The sequence below is a fragment of the Chanodichthys erythropterus genome, chromosome 15, assembly GCF_024489055.1.
Source record: "Chanodichthys erythropterus isolate Z2021 chromosome 15, ASM2448905v1, whole genome shotgun sequence".
Classification (NCBI taxonomy): Eukaryota; Metazoa; Chordata; class Actinopteri; order Cypriniformes; family Xenocyprididae; genus Chanodichthys; species Chanodichthys erythropterus.
The window spans coordinates 37,625,824-37,632,739 of NC_090235.1; the positions used below are offsets into that span (position 1 = coordinate 37,625,824).

General features: G+C 36.4%; 1 long non-coding RNA gene across 1 annotated transcript; it reads left to right on the forward strand.

Moving 5' to 3' along the window:
• The first annotated feature begins 2,649 nt into the window (after positions 1 to 2,649).
• Positions 2,650 to 6,038, forward strand: LOC137002199 (uncharacterized). Its single transcript, XR_010891789.1, has 3 exons — positions 2,650 to 2,698; positions 2,838 to 2,948; positions 4,892 to 6,038. It is a non-coding gene; the product is annotated as an uncharacterized lncRNA (long non-coding RNA).
• Positions 6,039 to 6,916: the final 878 nt, after the last annotated feature.

Sequence of the window (6,916 nt, forward strand, 5' to 3'; positions counted from 1 at the left end):
AAAAAATTGAAATTATTTGCAATGCACTGCTAACCATAGATTTATCCCTAAGGAAGAAGACAGTGTCGTCTGCAAACTGACTGAGTCGAAAGTCGTAATCAAAAAAAATGTATACCCTGAAAATTTGGATGATTTAAAATCAGATATGCTAGTAGCTGTGTACATAAAATGAACAACTTTGGACTAATTGGACATCCTTGTCTTATTCCGCAAGTTATATTTATTCTAGGTGTTAGTCCTGGGTTTAAGGAGACATAACTGTAGATATCAGTATAGAACATTTTGATCACTGAACAAAAATGTTTTCCGAAACCAACATTTTCTAACGTAGAAAATAAAAATTTGTGTTCTATAGAATCGAAAGCTTTGAAATAGTCTATAAATAAAATCAGGCTTTCCGATTCCAAAAAAGACCGATAGTCCAGCATGTCCAATATTAATCTCACATTATTTTGTATACTTCTACCTTTTATAAACGCAGACTGAGTTTCTTTTACTATTTTATCGATTACTATTTTCAATCTCTCTGCATATATTAACGCTAATAACTTATAATCGTTGCAGAGCAACGTAATAGGTCTCCAATTGTCTAAATTTGTTATATCTTTTTTTGTTTTGGGGAGTAGAGTTATTATACCAGTTTTCATTGTTGGAGTAAGACATCCTTCATGTATACATTCTATAAATACATTCAATAACAATTCTTTGATATCTTCCCAAAAAAACTTAAATTCCGAGGTGAAGCCATCAATTCCAGTTGACTTCCCATTTTTCATTTTTTTCAGGGCATTTTCTATTTCTTGCAAATTTATTTTTTCTTCTAACCTTATTTTGTTATTCTCCCCAATCCTTTTAATATTACTCTTAATCTGAGTAAAAAAGGATTCAGTCCTCTTTGTGGAAATTTGAGCTATACAAGTCAGAGTAAAAGAGTTGAACTTCCTCATTTATTTGGCAAGGGTTTTCTATGACTATGTCATTTTTTTTTAATTTGCAAATTCTTTTTTTAGATTGTCTAGATTTTTCTAAGCCATAGAAATATGTTGTGTTCTTCTCACCTTCTTCAATCCATCTAGCCCTGGATCGTACAAAGGCTCCACTTGCTTTTTCTAAATAAATTTCATCAAACTGTTTTTGGAGGGAGTTCAACTCAGTTAGTTCTTCCTCCGAAACAGTTTTACCAGAGTATGTTAATCCTTTTCAGTATTTCTTTCTGTTTTAGTTTACTTGTTTTTGACATGCTTTTCCCCATTTCAATTGCCAACCTCTTTGTTTCAAATTTAAACCATTCCCACTTCCCTTTATTTGACATATCCATTCCTTTTACTTTTAGACAGAGGGATTTTATTTGTTTACAAAAAAAAAATCATTTGATAAAAGTCTATTATTTAGTTTCCATATATTACCAGAAGAACGTGGTTGTTTGGTTACTAACAAGGATAAGCTTATTAAACAGTGGTCGGTGAGCGGAGATGCAGTAATCTCACATTTCTGAACATTATTACTTATTGAATGTAAGATTAGCCAGTAATCTAACCTTGACCATTGGTTCACGTTTGAAGCACTAATCCATGTATATTCCAAATTGGTAGGGTTATTCAATCTCCAATAGTCAAAAGTATTAGTTTCAATACAAAAATTGTGTAATACTTCATTGTTTTCCGGTTGTTGGCCTCTAGGAGGTAGCCTGTCCAACCAAGAATTTGGAGCAATGTTAAAATCACCTCCCATAACAACTTTATCTGTCATATGAACAGCTTTCCACTCATTCACTAGCCTACCCAGTTTCTCTAACATACTTATATTGTTCGCCTTGTTGTTATATCCGTAAATTGAAAGCACAATAATTTTTTGGTCACATATTTCAATAGCTGCAATCAGCCAGTGGCCATCTTTATCTCCTACGTGACTAATTACTTTTCCTGTAAACCTGTTGCAAAGTATCATAACACCTGCCGAATAATTGGTACCATGAGAATAAAAAACATTATTCCCCTCACTGCTGTTTCCAAAATTTTTCATCTGCTATACTTGAATGTGTTCCTGTAAAAAAAAAAATCAAATTTGCCTTTAGGTCTTTACAAAATAAAAAAAGTGCCTTGCGCTTTGTAAGATTTTTCAGACCTCTAACATTTAAAGAAGTAAACAAAACTGATATTGAACACTAAAAAACAAATAAAGTTAGTGCCTAATGAAAACGCTCTTGAATTAAAGGGATAGTTCACCCAAAAATGAAAATTTGATGTTTATCAGCTTACCCCCAGTGCATCCAAGATGTAGGTGACATTTTTTCTTCAGTCGATCACAAATGATGATTTTTAACTGCAACCGCTGCCCTCTATCATTCAAATCATTGCAGTAGATGGGAACTTCATCTATAAGAGTGAATAAACCTTGCTTAGACAAATCCAAATGAAACCCTGCGGCTCGTGACGACACATTAATGTCCTAAGACACGAAACGATCGGTTTGTGAGAGAAACCGAACATTATTTATATCATTTTTTACCTCTAATACACCACTATGTCCAACTCCGTTCAGCTTCCTGCTAGTGAGGTCAAAAAACGCGTTCTTAAGACGGAAGTGATGTTTCGCCCATATACTTCAATGAGCGCGAGACATCACTTCCGTTGTCAGAGCGCGATCTGACCTCACTCACCGGAAGCTGAACGGAGTTGGACATAGTGGTGTATTAGAGGTAAAAAATGATATAAATACTGTTAGGTTTCTCACACAAACCGATCGTTTCGTGTCTTAGGACATTAATGTGTCATCACGAGCCGCAGGGTTTCATTTGGATTTGTCTAAACAAGGTTTATTCACTCTTATATATGAAGTTCCCATCTACTACAATGATTTGAATGACAGAGGGCAGCGGTTGCAGTTAAAAATAATCATTTGTGATCGACTGAAGAAAAAATGTCACCTACATCTTGGATGCACTGGGGGTAAGCAGATAAATATCAAATTTTCATTTTTGGGTGAACTATCCCTTTAACAAAGGAGCAGGAATGAGCAAATCTGTCCAAAGTATAAGGGCTCAACCAAACCTCCAAATGTTTCCGTCAAAAAAAAAAAAAAACAACCTGGGCTATTCATATCAACGAGTCTTTTTTCCCAGTCTATTCAACAGCCCATAATAACAGAAAGAACAACAACTTTGAAAACGTGTGATTTTCAATCAAAGTTATAGAACGTATCACATATGCATCAAGGATAAACCTTTTCCCCATCGATGATCGCGTATCCTTCCTTCAAAAAGGCCTTCTTTCCGCGGCGCCTGACTTCATCCACCCGTGGCCACAGCTTCTCCCTCGCCTCCCGATCCTCTTTGGAGAAGTCCTTTTTAAAGATGATCTTCTTCTCTTTGCACACTCTGGCCTCCCTCGACAACTTCCACACTTCTTCCTTCACCGTTCGCGAAACAAACTGTATAATGATGGGCAGGCCTGGACTGGTAATCTGGCATACCGGGCAAATGCCCGGTGGGCCGACACACTTGGGTGCGGGGCCGCGATATAATATGATTTTTTTTTTTTTTTTTTTATAGACATAAAATTGGCCAACGACCGGCCCATAAAGCAGAGATAGCGGCCCATTGGTTCATTTTCCATACTGACACTGGGCTGGCCCAATCACATCTCTTAACAGACTCCACCCCGTCCCCTGTGTTTCGTGTGTCATATGCAGTGTCTCAGAGCCAAAACATCTGTGGATTAGCATGGAGAAACAAAAGCGCAAGTGCAAGGGGGGTGCGGAGAAGTTGCGGGCAAAAAAATAAAATAAAAAATTTTGAGGTTGATGCCTCAACGTGCAAAAATTACTGACATGTTTAGTACGGTTACAGTAGCTTCAGTTTACAGTACCTGACGACGTGCAAGAACATAGAAGAGACACTTGTCAGGCAGAGGAGCAGCAGGTGTTTGACAGTGAAGCCAATGAGGGACAGAGTAAGCAGGAGAGTATAATACAAGCGGTAAGCAGGGTAGTTACATGATTAACAGGGAGGGAGGGAGCGAGGGACTCACGATGCGACGACGACGATGATGATGCTTTACCTAAATTAATGAATATTAGGCTAGAAGACAACATAATCATCGTCGTTATTATAAAGTCAGACTGTCACCTACTGCACTGGTCACTCAGTCAGCTAAAGTCAAATAGCACAGCAAAAGCTATTTTGCACTGTTTTTTTTTTTTTTTTTTGTAGCTAGCAGTGTGCCCTTGTAGCTATCAGAGTTCACTTATGCAGTAACGCCCCTTCTCGTTAACTAGAAAAACCTGAAATGATGCAATTTGGTTTTTCAAAAAAAAAAAAAAAAAAAAAAAAAAATTAAGGTTATTATTTTAATGTAATATTACTGATGATGTGTTTATTTCACAACGAGACTATAAGTGTCTATTTATAGCCGTTAGTCGTGATGATGGTCTACTAGATCTCACTTTTCAGCTATAAAAAATTATGTTTTGTAGCTCTTGTACCCCATTACTCTGGTATGAACACTTGGTTGTTTATGGCAAGTGAATAACATGTATATCATTTTATTAGCTTTTTTACGTTTTTTGCGAGTAATTTGGTAGTAGGCTATAGTTTTTTTCATTGTTTTTAATGGGGAGTATCTAAACAATAAGAGGTAAATGTTTGACACTTAAAGAGGGGTTTGTGCTCTTTAAAACAAAGTATATTTGTAATTATAGTTTTTCTTCTGTCTGTTTCGTTGAAAAAAAATGAAAAATATTTCTTTATAGAATTATCAGTAAACTACATCCATGTTCTAAGGGTTAACTAGCTTTTATAACATGGAGCACATTGTCCATCAAGATTATAATGCAAAGTTAAACACTTAAAATAAGAATTTTTTTCTGATCTTTGCTGTCTATTGGTGTGTAGGCCCTACTCCACTGCCACTTTTGATCACCAGGGAGTCAGTCAAGCGAGAGTGAGTACACTGGTCCACTTGCACTTACTACTCAGCTTTGTAGGGGCTTTGGGGAATGGAACAGTAGGTATGCATATTTACTATGGAGTTTCTTTTGTGTCTTTTTTATTCAAACAAACATATTGTGTTTGAGAGTAAAACTAATCATTTTGTAATTAAAAAATATATATATTGCAAAAAAAAAGTCTTCTTAAGGTTCAAAAATAAAAAGTTGATAACAGAATTATTTGCAGTGCGTGTAAATCTTTAAAAACCTTTTTTTTTTTGCACTTCGAGAACTTTTCATCCCAAACCCACACATTTTGCTCTCTTTTCTGCTGTCTTTTTTGCGGGTCAAAATATTTTGCTTGCGAGGTGAATAGGTTTGCAAGCTGAAAAGTTTTGCAAGTTGAAAAGTTTTGCGAATTTAAAAGTTTTGTTTGCACGTGAAGCTGTAGCTCAGTGGGCGGTCTCTACCAACCAGGATGAAAGGCATTTTTCTATTGGTCACCCTCGATTGAAGTGACAAGTATGCAGATCCTCTTGTAGCTTCAATGATTCTCTCTAATGAATGCTAAATAACAACTGTTTATATACTAAGCTGGCTTTGACCACGCCTTACTGACTCAGAGCAAACGAAACCAAACGCGATTTGCCACGTGACCTCAGTAAACAAGCAGTAAAGCAACTATACAGCACTAAAATCAACTAGAAACGACAGCAAAACACTTACAGTATGCAGATCCTCTTGTAGCTTCAATGATTCTCTCTAATGAATGCTAAATAACAACTGTTTATATACTAAGCTGGCTTTGACCACGCCTTACTGACTCAGAGCAAACGAAACCAAACGCGATTTGCCACGTGACCTCAGTAAACAAGCAGTAAAGCAACTATACAGCACTAAAATCAACTAGAAACGACAGCAAAACACTTACAGTATGCAGATCCTCTTGTAGCTTCAATTATTCTCTCTAATGAATGCTAAATAACAACTGTTTATATACTAAGCTGGCTTTGACCACGCCTTACTGACTCAGAGCAAACGAAACCAAACGCGATTTGCCACGTGACCTCAGTAAACAAGCAGTAAAGCAACTATACAGCACTAAAATCAACTAGAAACGACAGCAAAACACTTACAGTATGCAGATCCTCTTGTAGCTTCAATGATTCTCTCTAATGAATGCTAAATAACAACTGTTTATATACTAAGCTGGCTTTGACCACGCCTTCCCAGCTAACACACGACGTAACAGTTACGTAATGTATTCGTACTTTTTGGTAATGTCATGACTTACTAACTGACAACGTAACTACGACGTCGCATGCCAGTAATTTCATTACCTTCAGATTACCATCTCACAACGTCGTCAGTACGTTCTCCTAACGTTATAAGATTACCAAGAACGTTCCAAATACGTCCTCTATTCGTAATATATTGGTAATTCCATGACTTACTAGTAACGTAACTACAACGTTGTATGCCCGTAATAATATTACCATCAAATTACCATCTCACAACGTCGTCAGTACGTTCTCCTAACGTTACAAGATTACCAAGGACGTTCCAGATACGTCCTCTATTCGTAATATAATGGTCATTCCATGACTTACTGGCAACGTAACAGCAACGTCATGTGCTCGTAATTTCATTACCATCATTTACACATTCTTTATATGTTATTATTACCAGAATTTGCAATATAAAACGTGTAATTAAATGTCAGACACAAGACTGAAATGTCCCCTTAAGAAAAAAAAATGTTTCTTTTCACCAAATCAGAGTATGGATGACTGCTTTTTATATATAGTGACGTGACATACAGCGCGCGCCTCCACAAATGGAGTGCGCGTGTGCCCACAGTATGTTGATAAGAGTGTAAAGTTAATTTTTCTGAGAGAAGAATTTATTTTTCCGAGGTGACAACGAATAAATGGCTTTTATAAAAATGTATAAAGTTAACTTTGGAAAGACGCAAAACCTTTTTTTATTG